General features: G+C 41.6%; 1 long non-coding RNA gene across 1 annotated transcript in view; it reads left to right on the top strand.

Moving 5' to 3' along the window:
* The window catches only part of LOC141140586 (uncharacterized), a 73,564-nt gene that overhangs the window by 25,719 nt on the left and 28,321 nt on the right, over positions 1-19,524 (top strand). Inside the window, exons 2-4 of the long non-coding RNA XR_012243957.1 lie at positions 2,119-2,178; positions 7,412-7,991; positions 9,062-9,185. This is a non-coding gene — a long non-coding RNA (uncharacterized lncRNA). The remainder of the gene's footprint in view (positions 1-2,118; positions 2,179-7,411; positions 7,992-9,061; positions 9,186-19,524) is intronic.

Below are 19,524 nucleotides of genomic sequence, written 5' to 3'. Positions count from 1 at the left end.
GAAGGAATGAAGATGTCGCCTTTGGGCGCTGTATGCTGCAGGCAGCAGTATAAATCCTCAGATCTGCGGGTGCCCTATGGGCTGTGTCTCCCTCCCCTCAAGTGGTATTGCTTTGGGACATCCCAATAAGTAATTACTTGAGGCTCTGTGTCCTATGATGTACGATAAAGAAAATAGGATTTTTTATAAAAGCTTACCTGTAAAATCCTTTTCTTGGAGTACATCATAGGACACAGAGGTCCCTCCCTTCTGTCTGATGGAGTATAACTATATTGCTTGGCTACAAAAACTGAGGACTCCTGGAAGGAGGAGGGGTTATATAGGGGAGTCAACTTCCTTTATTGATTGCCAGTGTCAACACCTGAAGGTAGGCTATATCCCAATAAGTAATTACTTGAGGCTCTGTGTCCTATGATGTACTCCAAGAAAAGGATTTTACAGGTAAGCTGTTATAGAAAAAAAATATTTTCGGGGGGAAGGGGAAGGGATTTAGTGGAAAAGTAGAGGTTCGGGAGATGTCAGGGACACACATATTCTATATAATATTATAATATCTATCTTATCTTATCTATCTGCTATTTAGGATTTTTTTTTTTAATTAAAGCCCCAATCTGGACAAAACCTAATAATCAATCCTGCAAGGACCCCCCTGGATGTAAATAGAAGAGGGGAGAACCCTTGGGACTACACTGATCATGGCTTTGGGTAAATAAAAAAAACATTTTAGGTTTTCTTTTAAGCCAGCTGTCAATTAGGGGCGGGTAGGAGGGATGGCCTATAAATATGGTAAATTACATACTTGCCTTCTCTCACTTACCTCATTCAGCCTTGGGACTTTTGGCTCCTTGACCCTTTGGCTTGCTCTGCGCTGGTCTTTTGCTCTCTTTGAATGTAAAGGAGTCCAGGAGACCTTCAGACAACAGCTGTTTGTATTTATCCCCTTTGTTCACTCCGGAAGAGCATCTCTGGGTGCTGGTGGAAGGCTCCTGGGTTGTAGGGATGTCCATAGGCTGTCCAATGGCCTCGCTCTTCTTTGCCTCTCCTCCCTGAAGGCGGGTCACAGCCGACATGATGTCCTCAGGGATCAGCTCTGTATTTATAGCTCTTTTGCTCGTATTAATAGCTCTTTCGCTCTGTCGGGAGGAGTGCCTCAGGTTGCTGGTGGAAGATTCCTGAGATGTGGAGCTGATGGTGATATCCCTCCTCTTCACTTTGGTGGCCGGTCCAACTCCAGTCTTCTTCTTCCCGGATGTCTTTGGGAACCTCACTGGATAATGATAGATGGGCACTATGTAGAAGGTTGTAGCCATGTCTAGAAGCTGTTCAAGAGCCTTAGTCTTCTCAGCCTTTCCTCTCTGGAGCTGCTTCACAGCTGCCATGATGTCCTTCACTCTCTCCTTCCTATTGGAGTTCGAAAAGGCATACGGCAGAAGGAGAAAAGGGTCCACTGATCCCCAGTTGAAGACCTGATCCACTTTTCAGGTTGTTGATAGCAGAAAAGTTGTAATCTTGCTGAAATATAACAGAAATCCTGGAGCTCCCAGTGTCTGTGTCCTCTCAGCTAGCCACCAACTGTCACTTTGGTGTGATGCCTGGCATGAGGTTGTTTACTTCTGTCTGCCGACCTGAGGTGTCTGCTCGCACGCTTAGAAATTCACCCTTTTAGCCCATTTCTATTAAAGATCAGACTTTATTTTACAAAAATTCCTACCCCAGATATCATGAGATTGGAGACCAAACTCAAATGTTATTTTTAAATCTATATATACTATTGAATATAAGAAATACCATTAGACTTAAAATGTGGTATAAATGGCCGTGGCACTTTATTGGCATGACAATATATTACCAATAATAATCAATCTATTATAATGATAAAACATTTTTAATAACCTTACATAAGATATCATACCAATGATTCAGCTATTAAAGCTCGAACCAACCTTGTTACATCAGTAAAACCACTATCCCCTTCCGTAGAAGGGATAAAAAACACATAAGGAAGGACCGCGACAAGGGGAGGGATGGACGCCTCTTCTTCTGCTGCAGCCGTTGTTCTGAAGTATACCCATTGGTCTGATGTCTTTTATAACCTCTTTTTTTTTTTTTCCTCTATAGGTTCGTTGAGCCACCTGACAAACTGTAGAATCTTACAGAATTTAAAATATCACCGGACAGGTAAGTAACCAATTAAATAACTGTACCTTTAAACTGCCTATTGTGTTCCCCTTACTTTCATGGGACTGGAGACCAAACTCAAATGTTATTTTTAAATCTATATATACTATTGAATATAAAAAATACCATTAGACTTAAAATGTGGTATAAATGGCCGCGACCCTTTATTATTGACATGACGATATATTACCAATAATAACCAATTTATTACAATAATAAAACATTTATAATAACCTTACATAAGATAATATCATACCAATGATTCAGCTATTAAAGCTTGAACCAACATTGTTACATCAATAAAACCACTATCTCACATGCCAGGCTCTTTAACTCAAACGAGCCTGGCACCCCACCCAGGCCACGGCCAGCTCTATACAAGATTGAAAATCAAGGTTTAGAATATCACAACCTATGCCAGATAGATGGACTGGTCAAAATGATAAAACCCAGGTAAACCACCTACCAGATCAACATAACAGCATAGCCCATCAATCAAAGGCATAAACTTCGCTATTGTTCTGTTAACCCGCTTACGGATCTTCTCCAAATTTATAAGTTCTGGATTGAGTAACCATTTGATCCTTGGAACAGTCTCAGAGAAAATCAAAATCATGGATGGCAGAACCACATGAAGATGCAAAAGATCAACCTTAATTTGAGCAATTAAATCTAACGTCTTATAAGAGCCTAAGTCATTGCCAGATAAATGTAAAATGATAACTGCAGGAGGCGGCCAAGAGGAAAACAAAGTAGTCAAAGGAGGACGAAGATCGAACCAGGACATGCCTCTGCAGCCGTACCAAAAGATTTCAAAAGCTGCACTGTCAAGATCCAAGTTAAATCTATAACATTTCAAGGAAGCTCGTATGTTTGCCAAATATACGAAAGAATGTCCTATAATCCAAATATAATATGGGGATCCTACAAAAAATCAGAAAAAACATAAGTTAGGCCTGACATATGACTGAAAACAATCAGATTTCCAACCACCCAGACGTTTGATAGCAGATGAGGACAAACCCAACCTAGCGGCCTCAGTTGCAGCGCTGTCAGAAACCATGCACCAGACCGAGACAGAAGTACAGTAAAATCACACTCGTTATAAATAAAAATAAAAAGGTAAATAGAGTAAGTCAAAGGGTAGTCAAAGCATAGTCCAGTAACCGGATCGGGTAGTCAGCCAAGCCAGAGTTCAGTAACCAGATCGGGTAATCAGCCAAGCCAGAGTTCAGTAACCAGATCGGGTAATCAGCCTGGCCAGAAGTTAGGGATCCAAGTAGAGGAACAGCAAGCAGGATAAGGAGCCAGAGGGGATATCAACAAAGCCAGTCTTTAAACAGGAACGCAGGAGATGGTTTCTTGTGATGTGACCAAGGTGAAGGCAGGAATGAAGTGAGCTGGAGATCTTTAAGTAGGCGGGACTGACGAGCAGATCCACAACAGCTGGTTAACTGTGGAGAGAGATGAGAGCTGGCAATTAGCCGACAGCTGAGCGGCCAGCTCAGAGAAGGAAGGGCTGAGCCAGCCCTGGCAAGCACCAATTGGAAAAGAATGCAAAGTTATACGTCAGTGACCCAAACCAATTTGGCAAAGGCATCTCTTTAAAAGGTAAGTATTTTTTATAATAATGAAAAAACACAGATTGAGGATCCAAGAATTTGATAAACGACAATCCAACGTCCTTTCCCTAATTCATTTGTTTTGCTAAAACGTAACAAGATCCAAACACAATCAACATTCAAACAACATCAGGGAATAAAAGGCCCCCAGAAGACATAGAAGATTTTGGCAACAATTTGGAAATACAAAACGCTCCAAAAAAACAGAGGCAAAAAGAAGAGCTTTGTTATCCGAAAAACAAATAGTCAAAGAAGCAACTAAAAGGCGATGTAAAATAGCAGATGTAATCGGCACCCTGTCATCAACTTGAAAATATTGCATACGATATCCTTTAAGGGCTTGTGTAACAGAAAAGAAATTTGAGCAAGGAGGAAAACCTTTCATTTTATAATAATAAAAAAGAAAAAAAAAAAGAAATGAAATACCAGCCAAAATTTCCACTAAATGAGAATAAGAATAGGATCTACTCATTAAAGAATCCAGAAAAGACAAAACCAATAGTTTGGAGAAGGAATGAATAGGCAAATGGACAGAGTTTAAAAAAGAGCACCACAAAGACTATGTGGTGTTGTACTGCGCCCACGTGGATGCGGCTAAAGAATTTGTAACAGCTGCAGTCACCGAGGACAAACCACCAACCATAACTGCTCCGGGCATGGAGAACCAAGCAGATCCGCATCTGGCACCAAACTTAGGAATCGATCCAACTAAAATTGGGATAAAGAGTCAGCAACAATATTAACATTACCAGGAATATATTTTACTTTAATCCATAAGTTAAAGGCAAGGCATTTGAAAACTAAACGTCTCAATAAGGCCAAAACAGGTAAAAATTTAGATGACATACAATTGATTGCAAAAGCAACAGCCTTGTTATCGTAATGAAATAAAATACGAGAATCACGCAGTTGATTACCCCAAAGCTCTAGGGCTACCAAAAATAGGAAATATCTCAAGTAACACAATATTTTTAGTCAATCCCTTCTCTATCCAAGAAGTAGGCCAAAAATCCATGGACCAACGACCTTGCCAAAACACACCGTAACCAATAGATCCTCCTGCATCAGTGAACAACGAAATCGCAGAGGCATCACAGAAGGGGGTTTGCCAGAAAGAGCAACCATTGTAAGATGCCAAAAATTCAACCCAAACTAAAAGATCCGAAACCAGTTTAGTGATGCGTAAAAAATGATAAGGAGATTTAAAACCCCCTATAGCTTTATATAACCTTTTAGAAAAAACCCGACCAATTGGAATGATCCGAGTCGCAAATGCAAGCAAATCTTGTAATGTAATGTTCAAACCGTCACTTTAGGTTTAGAAAGAATAAGAGAGACTAAAGCACGCAAACAGCATATTTTAACATGAGAGAGACAACACTCCATCAAGGCCGTATCAATGGTAATGCCCAAAATTTGGGGCAAGTAGTAGGTCAAACTGATTTGTCCTCAGCTAGGGGAACACCAAAATGTCTACAAATGACAACTTCTCTAAATATAGACCATGTGAAGAATCAGCCGGACCCATAAATAGGAAATCATAAAATAAAATAGTTTATTATGTGAGTAGAATCTGCTTGAAACGACACCGTCCATTGAAGAAAGGAAGCGAAAGCTTCAAAATATTTGCAAGATAAGGAGCAGCCTATGGGCAAGCATTTATCACAATAATAGGCTTTGTCAAAACAAAAACCAAGAGAATTTAAAGCTGAACGATCGATTGGTAACAGGTGGAAAGCTGACTTAAAGCGGGGTTCCACTCAAATTTTTAACTTAATCTTACCCCCTTCAGTTAATTGCATAGATGTTCAAATGCCACACAAAATTTTTTTTTATCGCTGTAATTACCTTTATATTGTACTTTATTGTGGCACTTCCTTCCTACTCCCATGGGAGTAGGCGTGTTTATTGCCTCCTGGGAGCTTAGTGTCAGGCTTCCCAAGATTCAGTGCGGAAACAATGATCATGCGTGTGAACAAGCTGTGAATGAACAGCATTCACCGCATCCAGGAAATCAATGCTTGTGGGCTTCACATGCCCACAAGCAAGATGGAAACAGCCAGCATCACTTTTTTTAAGTTATTCTTCAGTACGAAAACAGACAGAGGCGCAAATATTACACCCAAACTGTGAGTATTATTTTGGGGTTAGCAAAGTGTCTCAATGACCTAAAAAAAAAAAAAAAAAAAAATTTGGTCGCCGGACTCCCGCTTTAATATCCGCTTTTGCAAGCAAAGCAGACCTTACAAGCATATAGATTTTAACCACTGCATCATCAAACAATGTATAAGAAACAAAACTCGTAACAGGATCAATAGCATCGTTAAGAAATAAACCAGAAGGATACGAGAAGTGATGTGTCAAATGAAAACTGTATCAAGCCAAGAGGTGAAACTACAAATTTCTCAAATGGTGGCGACTGAAAGGGGCCATCAACTCTACCCTCTAACTTCTTTCAAATTTATTTTCGGAAACTATGTTGGGGAAGCGGCAAACTGAAGGGAGCTTATCCTAACAAACACAACCCATTCCAGTAAATTCTAGTAATTGAAAACCAACAGAAAAACCTTTAATAGATCCGCGGTCGGACGGTCTGGCCAAATTTGAAGAAATGGCAACATGGCAGTTAACTTCACAGGCATTATTACCAGAACGAAAATTATCTCTAGAATGAGACGTAGAAGCAGAAGATAATTTTTTGAAGCAGAGAAGAGCAGGATGAGCTCCTGAACAAGTAGCGCATGCATGTTTGTACTGACTTGAATTGGGCAATTTACATTGCCCTTCACTGAACCCGAAGAATAAACCTTTTTTAAAAGGCACGGGCTGAAAAAACTGGGGTGGCGTTGTTTCCTAGGGATCAAGAGGTTTAGCCACAAACCCATATCTTTAGATCCCCATTTCAAGGTTTTGTGAACCACCAATTTTTGTCGAAATGATTCATCGTACCATCACCTCCTTAAAACAGCTTTCTGGAACCAAAGTAACAGAAACCTGCCTAGGCGCAGGAGACGAAGGCACAAGGGGTAACATATTTGACACTATTACCGGAGAAGCTGATACATCCGTATCTTTCCATGCCTGCAATAAAGAATTGTCAGAACAAGAAGGCAAGCTACCAAGACATCTTTTAAAATAATCAGTAAAAGAATTAAAAGAAAGCAATAATGAACGTAATTGTTCAGACTCGCCATTATTATCAATCTGCGATATAGAAGTTGAGATGCAGTCAGTTCAGTGGACTTGTGTAAAACTTCCGCTGGTTGTGATGAATGTGACACAGCATCTGGTAAATTTAACAAGAGGTAAAGAAACTGTGGGCATATGGTTTTCAAACGACAATGATGTAGACTGACAAGACTCGGCTAAATATGTAACATTAGAAGAATTTCTACCTGATGAAATTAAGGGGTTAACATTAGAATGCTCATTATTCAGTGAAGGAGCTCGTAATAATAAATTGGGTGGGCAAGTAGATACAGGGAAAACATCAGTTGAGGCATTGGAGGAGAATGCATTAACAGTTTCAATAGCCATATTATCCTCAGATAAAGCAGAGTTTGAGCGCAGGGAAGGAATCACATTAATACCAATACCTCTCCTTTTTTTAGATGCTGGCGGTCCCCGGGAATCAATCCGGCGAACCGGCTTCTGTCTGCTCTGTTGCTGATGTCCAGGCTTCACGGCGCATGCTCCCGCATCGCATATTACATCTGTACTGCGAACAGAGGCCAGAGGAGGGGAAACTTCAGGAATCGGAGGCGGGACAGAGAATTGGCCACTCGAAGGAGCCGAGGGCACAGAAAGGAGCTGCACTGGAGGAGGAGCCAAATTAAGAGGAAATACAGGGGTGTAGATACCGCCTGGACCGGAAGACATAAAGGGGGAGAGGAAGAAGCAGCGGTGGCGGCGAGTGGCGTGGAACACACCGGAGGAGGCAAGCCAGGAACACAAGCCGACAATGGAGGAGGAAGAGGCGGCAAAGAAGCCATGGGTGGAGCGGAAGACAAGCAGAATCGCATCCAAGCATCGCTATCAGGAGCAGAGGCCTTCTCCATCAACTGATGCAGTAAATAATGCATGGTGAGAGGGAGAACAACACAGAGGATGCCTCTTCTTCTGCTGCAGCCGTTGTTCTGATTTATAACCGTTGGTCTGATGTCTTTTATAACTTCTTCTTTCTTTTAATTGGTAAGTAACCAATTAAATAACTGTACCTTTATACTGCCTATTTGTTTTGTTCCTCATTCCCATAGGTAGGGGGCACTATTGTGTTCCCCCTACTTTCATTCTACAGACATATACAGTGTAATATTCGCATCAATTTATACAAATTTGAACTTGGCCAGTTTAACCCTTTCTCTGCCAGTGACAGTTTTGTTTTTTACACACCTGTTTTCAAATAAATTTAAGGTGGTTACTGAAGATAACAGAAAATTCCCAGACATGATATATTTTCCTAAAGCAGAGACCCTGGCAAGTAAAATAATGATATTTCCAATTTATGTCCCATAATATTTGCACAATGGCAGTTCAAACGCAATTTATTTATTTATTTTTTTTATAAAAAATTACACTAAAGTTCATTTTAGGGCAAACGGACACCATCTATTATCCAAGGTTTTGGCAAAATATAAAAGATGAAGTTGCGCCAGGCAAATAGATATGCAATATGTGAAGTTTTAAAACTGAGCGTTGCCATAAAACAAAGATAGACTTTGACACCCTATATTTTTTCATTGGCAGACACTTTATAATCCCCTACAGGTCATTAGGATGGCATTAAAGAAGTATAACAGCCCTAAAATAATTGCTCTCTCTGGCTTGCACAGCAATGCATAACGTGTAGTGCAAGCAACATTTTGGTATGTAGGTGCCCCTGACTGGTGGATGGGGTTGATTTACTAAAACTGGAGAGTGCAAAATCTGGTGCAGCTCTGCTTGGTAGCCAATCAGCTTCTAACTTCAGCTAGTTCAATTAAGTTTTGACTTGAAGCTGATTGGTTCCTATGCAGAACTACAGCCGATTTTGCACTGTCCAGTTTTAGTAAATCTCCCCCAATGCCTTTGTGACAGGTTCTGTTTATTGAGATATTGGGAATCTGTTACATCATTTAAAAATACCTCCATAAGTCTCTTATGTCAAAAAACTGATTTACCTGTGTGCTATCCACATTATCTTGGTTGACTTTTTTCTTGGAATAGATAACTCCACGGCTGTCATTGTTAATGATGTTGTCTGCTTTGTTTCTCCTCCACAGTGTGTGGACAGAGGCCTCTCTCTGAACAGAAGAAATTGAAAGACAAGGAAGAGGAAGAGCTAATATTGTCCATTCAGGGCCGTATTGTAAAGGGAGAGAATGTCGAGCAGGGCAGTGCACCATGGTATGAGCACAATGCATGATTGCACTAGAATGGCAAATCCTTCATTAAAGTGGTTGTAAACCCCAGATACAAAATATGAAAAAAGCATATCCCTCTATAGTGTGTACTTGTCTTAATTAAGAGCACTAAGTGTCTTTTGTGTGTGCTGCTTCCCTCTTCTGCTATCAGCATGAGTCACTTCTGACAAGTTTTCCTGACACCAAGAGAAAAATGGTGACAGGGGAGGGAAGTCCAGCACACAGCCTTTGTTGACAGCTTAAGCTCTGTTTCTTTGAGCTGTGTGGACTAGGGTATGTCTCTTCCCTCCAATCAGCTTTCAGAGCTCTCCTCACTCAGCTCTGCAGTGTGTAATATCAGCTCTCCACCCCCTTTTTTCCTAAATCTTAGACAAGTTTTATGCATTCAACACTTTGAAAAGAAGAGAAAACTGCAGATAAACCAGTACAACTTATATAGGAGGATTTGATTAATCTCTGTGTATGTAAGTGTTTACGACCACTTTAAGGTAGCCTGGACTGCTCAAAGCATGATATTTTATGGGCTGTGCAAGTTTCTATCTATGTTAGAAATGTTTATGGTTAAAATGGTTTTGGATGGCGTTCCACCCAAAATGCAGGTGACACCCTGACATGCCATATTTGGCATGTCATTTTTTTTGGGGGGGGGAGCGGATACCCTCTTTTTAGTGGCATCCAGCTACCACTTCCACCCGGGGCTCCGCAGCACTGGAAGGAAGATCACCTCTCCCCCCTCCCTCCCTCCCAGCCACCCACAGTAAGAATGCTGGCGCCTCGGAGCGGAGTGGGGCTTCGTACACCGGCATCGCTGGACCATAAGACAGGTGAGTGTCCAATTATTAAAAGTCAGCAGCTACACTTTTTTTGTAGCTGCTGACTTTTTTTTCCCGGCGGAACTCCACTTTAAAGCCCAACGCCAGGTTAGAATAAAAAAATGTTAAAAAAAAAAAAAAAACTCAGTTGTCAAAATCCAGTTAAATTCTACTCACATTGGTATAATATATACATGCATAAAATCCTTGCCTCATCGGCAATCCACATATGTCCCAGTTGCTCTCTGCATCGATAACGCCGGTGCGCGTCTGACGTTTTGACATGTAAAATCGGCGTCAATGGCACTGTTCCAATCGGTGCGACACTGTATTTGCGGCACCGCACCGATTTCAAAAAGTAGTTTCTGTACTACTTTTTGCAATTTCAGGGTGCGATTTACATTGACATCTGTGCAGAAACCCACACAGATGTCTGTGAAATCGCGTCCAAAATCGGGACTGACATGTGGAAGTGAAGTCACTTATTGCGATTTTATTTTATTTTTTTTTTACCAAACATATGTAGAAGAATACATATTGGCCTAAACTGATGAAGAAATTTGTTTTTTTGGATATTTATTATAGCAAAAAGTAAAAATATATATTTTTTTTTTCAAAATTGTCGCTCTTTTTTTGTTTTGTTTTGTTTTCAGCGAATGTACAAAGCTTTTTCGGATGAATATTCTCGTCCGAAAATCGATACGTGTATGGCAAGCATAAGGTTCGGTTAACGCCAATGCTGCATTTATGCTATTCACACCTATGCTGCGATTTGCGTTTTGCATATATATGCTTATATATGCTTTTTTTTGGCCAAATTGTTATTGGGCAGATTAAAAACGCAAATCGCGGCAAAAACGTACTACATGCTTTTCTGCAGCTTCTTCATTGAAGTCTATTGAACCAAACAAGCAAAAAAAAGCACCAATTTGCGCTGAAAAAAGTCCCTGACCCTTTCCAAATATGCAATGGTTTTACACAGAGCAGCCCTGACTCTCCTCTTCTGGGGTCTCCTGCCGACGCTTCTGGCTCCTCCTGTCATCAGAGTGGATCAATAGCAAGCTGCAAAGTATAGTATAGAGTTCCCCTTTAGCAAGGTAAAAAAACTTCTGCCTTTAGAACCACTCACTTCCTGCCCAGGACTACATGTCCCATGAGGCATTGCTCCCCACACATTTACAAGTTCTCAGGCACTTACTGACATGTATGGACGGGGTACTGAGCTGTATGTGTGCTTCACTGTATTTCCTGATATGTAAACAAATAATGCGTTCTGTATGCAGGCCAACTAATCGGCTGGCCGATTAATCGATTATTAAAATAGTTGACAACTATTTTCATAATCAAACAGAGAACAGGGACGCACCAGACCCCTGCTGCAAGCCGCATCTGGCAGTAGTGTGAGCCCAGCCTAAATGTGTTTGTGGTGCGTTGCAATACATACAGATGCTGGGTGCTGGACTTTTTTAAACACACATGAAAGCTCCGCAATGGTGTAATCTAGGCTCATTGAGAAACTTACATTTTTCCTGCACTTACGTTCGACTGCATCTGGTGTAAGAGCTCGTTCACACCAGAACGCAGTGTGGGAAATCTGTGTTTTTAAACGCACTTCACTTGCGATCTGCACCCCAATTGTACTGTAGGTCGCAAATGCAGTGTGCAAACACCGGATGATCACATGGTAAAGAAGTACCAGGCGATCAGGTTGCGCTTTTTAAAAGTAGCACATGCACTACTTTTGCTGCAGTCTGGTGTGTTTTCATCCTATTCAAATGAATGAACGCATGGCATGTTCCTTTTGTGATTCCTGATGTGAACTGGCTCTGAATGATCAGTGTGCAGTTGAGCACATGGGTTTAGCCCTTGTTCACACTGAACACTGCTTTGAAATCATGCAAGTTCAAAGCCACATGCGGCTCAGAAAAGTCTGCATTGCACCAATTAGGACTCTCATATTACCGGCAATAGGCTGCGATTTGACCTATCAAATCGCATGTCAAATCGTGTCGATGTGAACGGGGGCTCACAGGCATTTGTAATGCATTAGTGGTGCATTTGCAGTGCTTTTGTAGAGTATTTGCAATGCCTATTTTTATATGTACTGCATTTCTGGTGCATTTACAGTGGGGACGGAAAGTATTCAGGCCCCCTTAAATTTTTCACTCTTTGTTGTATTGCAGCCATTTGCTAAAATCATTTAAGTTCATTTTTTTCCTCATTAATATACACACAGCATCCCATATTGACAGAAAAACACAGAATTGTTGACATTTTTGCAGATTTATTAAAAAAGAAAAACTGAAATATCACATGGTCCTAAGTATTCAGACCCTTTTCTCAGTATTTAGTAGAAGCACCCCTTTGATCTAATACAGCCATGAGTCTTTTTGGGAAAGATGCAACAAGTTTTTCACACTTGGATTTGGGGATCCTCTGCCATTCTTACTTGCAGATCCTCTCCAGTTCTGTCAGGTTGGATGGTAAACGTTGGTGGATAGCCATTTTTAGGTCTCTCCAGAGATGTTCAATTGGGTTTAAGTCAGGGCTCTGGCTGGGCCATTCAAGAACAGTCATGGAGTTGTTGTGAAGCCACTCCTTCGTTATTTTAGCTATGTGCTTAGGGTCATTGTCTTGTTGGAAGGTAACCCTTCGGCCCAGTCTGAGGTCCTGAGCAATCTGGAATTAAGGCCAAAAAGTTCTATCTCGGTCTCATCAGACCAAAGAATCTTCTTTCTCACCATCTTGGCGTCCTTCAGGTGTTTTTTAGCAAACTCCATGCGGGCTTTCATGTGTCTTGCACTGAGGAGAGGCTTCCGTCGGGCCACTCTGCCATAAAGCCCCGACTGGTGGAGGGCTGCAGTGATGGTTGACTTTCTACAACTTTCTCCATCTCCCGACTGCATCTCTGGAGCTCAGCCACAGTGATCTTTGGGTTTTTCTTTACCTCTCTCACCAAGGCTCTTCTCCCCCGATAGCTCAGTTTGGCCGGATGGCCAGCTCTAGGAAGGCTTCTGGTCATCCCAAACATCTTCCATTTAAGGATTATGGAGGCCACTGTGCTCTTAGGAACCTTAAGTGCAGCAGAAATTTTTTTGTAACCTTGGCCAGATCTGTGCCTTGCCACAATTCTGTCTCTGAGCTCTTCGGGCAGTTCCTTTTGACCTCATGATTCTCATTTGCTCTGACATGCACTGTGAGCTGTAAGGTCTTATATAGACAGGTGTGTGGCTTTCCTAATCAAGTCCAATCAGTGTAATAAAACACAGCTGGACTCAAATGAAGGTGTAGAACCATCTCAAGGATGATCAGAAGAAATGGACAGCACCTGAGTTAAATATATGAGTGTCACAACAAAGGGTCTGAATACTTAGGACCATGTGATATTTCAGTTTTTTTTTTTTTTAATAAATCTGCAAAAATGTCAACAATTCTGTGTTTTTCTGTCAATATGGGATGCTGTGTGTACATTGAGGGAAAAAAATGAACTTAAATTATTTTAGCAAATGGCTGCAATATATCAAAGAGTGAAAAATGTAAGGGGGTCTGAATACTTTCCGTCCCCACTGTATGTTCATTCACGTGCACTCCAGGACATTTATTTGTAAAAAAATATGTACCATGCTGTACTTTTTTTTTCAAATGTATGTGAAAGCACCACAATAGTATAAAAATCTAAAACACATTTTTCCTGCATATGGGCTCGAAATGCATTTAAAAATGTGTTCAACTGCATATTATGTAAATGAGCCTAAACGCATGTACCGCATGTACACGGTAGCAATACTACAGCCCATAATACGGTAGGTATTTTTTGGCTCTGCCAGCAATCCCTGCATAGATATCAGTATTTTATTATGTCCGTGTATATGATCCTTAAACTTGCTGTACAACGTACAGAGCCTGTGTACTGGCATTGCCAGGACCTGCTGCCATCGCCTACACCTTCCCATTTGGATGCATTAGAAAAGGCGGCTGTATGTGGCCATGTGCCGTTGCTTAAACTACCCACATATGCACATAACACTATCTACGTTTGGAGCAAACGTCCGTGTGCATGCAGGTGCTTTACACAACCCTCAGTGCATGACTGCATAGCCTCTTCTAATGCATCCCAGCTGGCAAATGTATGCAGCGGGTCCTAAGAATGTTAGTATACTTGCCCCCTGTACGGCCATTACTGCGAGGGGTCGGACTCTTCCGCCTCTGGCGGTACAGAGCGAGGGGTCGGACTCTGCCGCCTCTGGCGGTACAGAGCGAGGGGTCGGACTCTGCCGCCTCTGGCGGTACAGAGCGAGGGGTCGGACTCTGCCGCCTCTGGCGGTACAGAGCGAGGGGTCGGACTCTGCCGCCTCTGGCGGTATTGAGCAAGTGGAGATTTTCCTCTTCTGAATCATTCTGCTGGGGCATAATCCCTCCGATCCTGAATATCTGTTAACTAGTTTCATTTAAGTAAGTGAAGGCTTTCAGGATTGCAGTAGAATAATGAAGGGAACATAAATAACAATTCACATAACTAAAGTTAGGGTCACCTGTGGATCCAGATCTGTCAACTATAGAAATGTTAAAGTGTTACTAAACCAACAATAGTAAAATCAGTCTGTATATGCAGCATATCATGCTTGTTATATTCACTGTGGAACTTAAGGGGTTAATCCTCTGCATTGTATAAAAAGGTTGTTTTATCCTGTATGCATAGATCCTCCCCCTCCTGCACTGTTTATCTGGGGAAGGCCAGATAAAACAGGCAGGGTAGCCAACCTGCACATGCTCAGTTGTGCCTTTTATGCTGGAGAGAAAATGTACTTGTTCTCAGAGCTAGCCAGGTCACATGATATTGATATCACACATGTGGGTGTGTGTACAGGCTGTAGTTGAAATCTCCTACCTGAACCCTCAGCACTGAAGAAACTGTGCAGTTCATCATATAGCAGTGGTATACAGATCATCCAAAAAGGTGTATATAGTGGCAATATTTGAACGTAAAAAGATTTATAAGCTGTGGGCACTGTGGGGGGTTGGGGCGGATGAACTATTTTCATATTTCTGGGTTTAGACCCCATAAACACTATTAGATTTTCTGCAGATTTTTGTCTTCAGATTTACCAAAACCATATAATATGAGGCCAAGCTTTAAGAGGTTCAATTTGTATGCAATCGGGCAGGCCCTTGCATTACATGGTTTTGCTAAATCTGAAGACAAAAATCTGCAGAAAATCTAATCGTGTGTATGGGACTTAAGTAACACTTTGATTTTACAATAGAATCAAGAAGGGGGGTGGAGACACGGGGTGGTTGGACCAGTGGTGACAGTAGGTAAGAACAGGCTTGTAGTAGTCCTCTTGGGTCTAGAAGTTGTTTGAGCTGTATGGTTTGGTGTATGTGTCCAGAGCCAACACTTTTCTTTCTATTTATAAAAACGTTTATTGTACCAATGTGACATACATTCGCACAGCCACCACCATTTTTTTTTTGTAAAATAAACATATTTTGTCTAATATGACAATTTTGTCCCTTGATCATCAGCACTACCTCCTAGTGGCCATAATGTAGTAGATTCCTGCTTAAGGTATTTAAAAAAAATCATGCATTATGGCCACTAAATGGAAATCATGGTCATCGGTAATATTCATCAAATTTTTTTGTTGTGCTGGCTGTGCAAATGTTTGCCACATTCATACAGCATTTTTTTTTTCATAAAAAGACCCCCTTAGTGTAAAGACAGAGAGCAGAAGAAGGGGACTAAACTTGGCAATAAAGGAAGTGTATCCTGCTTGGTCCCTAGAAAGAAGGAACATGGTAGGGACAATGATCACAGCTTATTCTGGCAGATAAGGACATTAGTAGAGAGAGAGAGAATATTATCTAATTATTATTATTGAATCTTGGAGTGCTTTGTATATTTCTTTCAGATCTGTGCAGTAATACAGTGTGAGTGTTTATCTCTGTGCAAGACCAGTTGCTGCAGTTCTTCTTCTACAGGATGACTGGTCTCAGCTACGCCCCGCTTCCTGTAGTTTTTTGCAGGCAGCCTGTAGTAAGTGGAGCCTACTTGGCCCCTCCTACAGCACAGGCTATGTACAGCACAGTGATGTTACTGCTACTTTTACAAGGTGATATCTGGGTTTGCAAAGGCATTTATCACACACAAATTAGATTTATATCCTTTGTGGCTATTAAGAGATATTTTTAAATGGAAAGTTCTGTGCCTGGAAGTTCAGCTTTAATCCCAGTGAATCAATTCCAGCGAGCAGTGCCTATATGTTATTAATCACTCTTCACGCAGTGGTTACGGCTGTTCAGATCACTTTTTGGAGTCCGATACAATCCTTCATTCTTTCTAAGTCCTGGCGAAGCTGCTGGAGTCTCCGGTGACCACCGATCTCATCTGCGATGTGGGGATGTGAGTATGCCATCCTAGTCACCAATACGTCATCAGTTTGTATATTAACAAGACGATACAACCTGCATTGTTGTCAATGCTCTGATCTTGCAGCTCCTTCTTTGCAGACCAGTGATGCACAAAAACGTCCCATACAACAGCCGGGTGATCTTCCTTAACAAGTAATCAGATTTTCCGTTTACATTTATTACCTTTATTATCAAATAATTTCTGTCTGATCTTCCTTATAAATAATTTCTCTGTTAACAATAATTAACAATATGGAAAAATGTTTGATAAAGAGCAGAATTTTAGAATAGAGGAATATTATACCGTGGACCTAGATATGTCTACCTCAACTTTTCGGTTGTTTGAGAGTTATTTCGTTTTGCAGACATATTAAAATCTACAGTTTTGGCTACAAAAAGGGCCACAGTGCAGATGCAGAAAGTTTTTTTTTTTATGCGGTTTATCCGCGGATTCTAATAGATTTCTATAAGATCGCACATTTTTGGTGCGTTTTCTGAAAACCCACAAAAGATGCAGCATGCAGGACTTTTGGTGCGCTTTCAGAAAATACACAATCTAATAGAAGTCTATGGGAATCCGCGGGTAACCCGCATGAAAAAAACACATGTACACTGTGCTCTGCCTGCATTGTGGCCACACCGCAGCATAGCAGTGTGAAACTGCCTTTAAAGAATAATTCCAGGTATGAATATTTTTACATAGTTAGAATGGTCCAGCTTGGGTCAATGTAACTATGTATAATACCATACCTGGGTTGTCCCAGGAAGCTGGAAATATACACTACTATCACTGCTCCAGTAATCTCCACTGATCCCATGCCAAGAGGCTGCCCTGCTGCATTCTGAACACAGGAGGTTACTTTCTCGTCACATGCGCCATTCATAGAATATTTTTCATTTTCTGAATGAATGCAAAGCCCTGCTTCTATCTGGGATCAGCCTCTCTTCTGCACACCCGAACAACGGCACAGCGATTATACATTCAGATTACCCACCCTGCTGCCTGGATGGAGCGGGAGTCAGATCGGACTGGAGGCTGCCCCATCTTGGCGCTCTAAGGCAAAGGTGCAGACAGTGTTTAAGAAGCTAAATGAAGAGCCGCCTCTGCCACCACTCTCAAGTGCCGCCTGGGTCCCATGGACCCAACGGGACCCATTCTAGGGCCAGCCCTGGTCCTCAGTGCTCTCTGAGCAGAGAGCAGTGACTGTCAGTCACTGCTCTCTGCTCTGCCCCCTCCTCGCTCACTGGAGCGCTGGGCTGTGGAGGGGGTGGAAGTGGCTGGCTCAGGCTCTGTGGCTCGCTGAGAGCCTGAGCCAGGTGACGGTCCAGGCATTTGGGTGAATTCCGACTCCATTATTGCTATCTTGCCCAAGCCTGGACTGGCTCTGTGAAGTCAGCTTGCTGTGTGCTGGAAACGGGTCACAGGAGTGCAGAACAAACTGCACTGCTGTGATCCATAGGAGAAGTACAGCCAAATGAGCTTTGGCTTTACTTCTCCTTTAAAGTGACTACTACCAGCTAGGTCATCAAGGATCATACCAGTTCAGATTTCATAGTTGTCTGCAGACACAAGGCTCCCTGCATACAGCGTCATATTACCCACTTCCCCTCCGAAAGGTTAACCCTCTATATGACCAGGCCATTTTTTGCAATACCGCACTGTGTTACTTTAACTAACAATTGCGCGATCCTGCAATGCTGTACCCAAATAAAATTGTCCTTTTTTCCCACAAATAGAGCTTTCTTTTGGTAGATTTGATCACCTCTGTGGTTTTTATTTTTTGCGCTATAAACAAAAAAAGACAGACAATTTTGAAAAAAAAACAAAAAAAACAATATTTCTTACTTTCTGCTATAAAACGCATAAAAAAAAAAATGGAAAAAAAAATCAGATTTCTTCATCAATTTAGGCCAATATGTGTTCTGCTCCATGGTTTTGGTAAAATCCCAATAAGCGTATATTGATTGGTTTGCGCAAAAGTTATTACGTCTACAAACTATAGGATATATTCTGGAATTTTAAATTTTTTTTTTTTTTTTTTTTTTTACTAGTAATGGCAGAGATCAGCGACTTATAGCTGGACTGCGATATTGAGGCGGACAAATTGGACACTAAGTGACACTTTTTGGGGACCACTAATACAGTGATTAGTGTTAAAAATATGCACTGTCACTGTACTAATGACACTGTCAGGAAAGGGGTTAACATCAGGGGCAATCAAAGGATTAAATGTGTGCCTAGGGAGTGCTTGCTAACTGTGTGGGGGAGGTGTTTTTACTATAAGAGAGCAGAGATCCGTGTTCCTGCTTTGTAGGAACACAGGATCACAGCCTTCCCTTTTGACAGAACGGCGGTCTGCCTTGTTTACATAGGCAGACCACCATTCTGCCTGTCTCCCAAACGATCGGCGTCCGCCGAACCCACTGATTGGCTCAGCCGAGCAGGTTGCCGGTGATGTAAGTGCATGCTCCAGACCCGGAAGTGTAGGATCACATACAGGTACGTGATCCTGCCGCCTTATATTTACTGTGCATACGTGTAAAGAGCGCACTCGCTATGAATCGTAATTTCAATAGATAACTGATATTAGTAAACATAAAAAAATTTCATAAACACATTAAACTCATGCCTTCAATTGGCCAAATGTCCAAAAAAAAAGTCCATCATAATTAGTGATCTTCTTAATGAATATTAAAGTTCCATTGTGATTAAAGTGCTGTAGTGCCAGGTGCTGTAAACATAAATTGGTGCAATCCGTGCTCCCCTCCTATGTGCCCACTCATTTACCAGCTGTCATAGGCTCCCATGACAGAAGTCTTTTTGCGCTTTGTGAATCGTCTCAAATGCTGGATTTTGTAGTCCTCCCACGTGGCTCTTTATTTGCAGATGAAGATTTGCTCATGTAAGGTATTCGCAAAGAGAGGGAAGAATATACATAGGCGGGTTGTGACGTCAGATCTAGCCGGTGACACGCAAAGTCGCGGCGCACTTCTGGTTCTGGTTTTTATGTTTGACTATTTTTTAATAAGTGAATGGATTACCTTGTTTACATTAAGCCTTTATAAACAGAAGTGCCGGTGCAACCACACTTAAAGGGA

This window comes from Aquarana catesbeiana, linkage group LG04 (genome assembly GCF_042186555.1).
Source record: "Aquarana catesbeiana isolate 2022-GZ linkage group LG04, ASM4218655v1, whole genome shotgun sequence".
Taxonomy (NCBI): Eukaryota; Metazoa; Chordata; class Amphibia; order Anura; family Ranidae; genus Aquarana; species Aquarana catesbeiana.
Note: the sequence above shows the minus strand (reverse complement) of the source record. Positions and strands in the feature narration are given on the sequence as shown.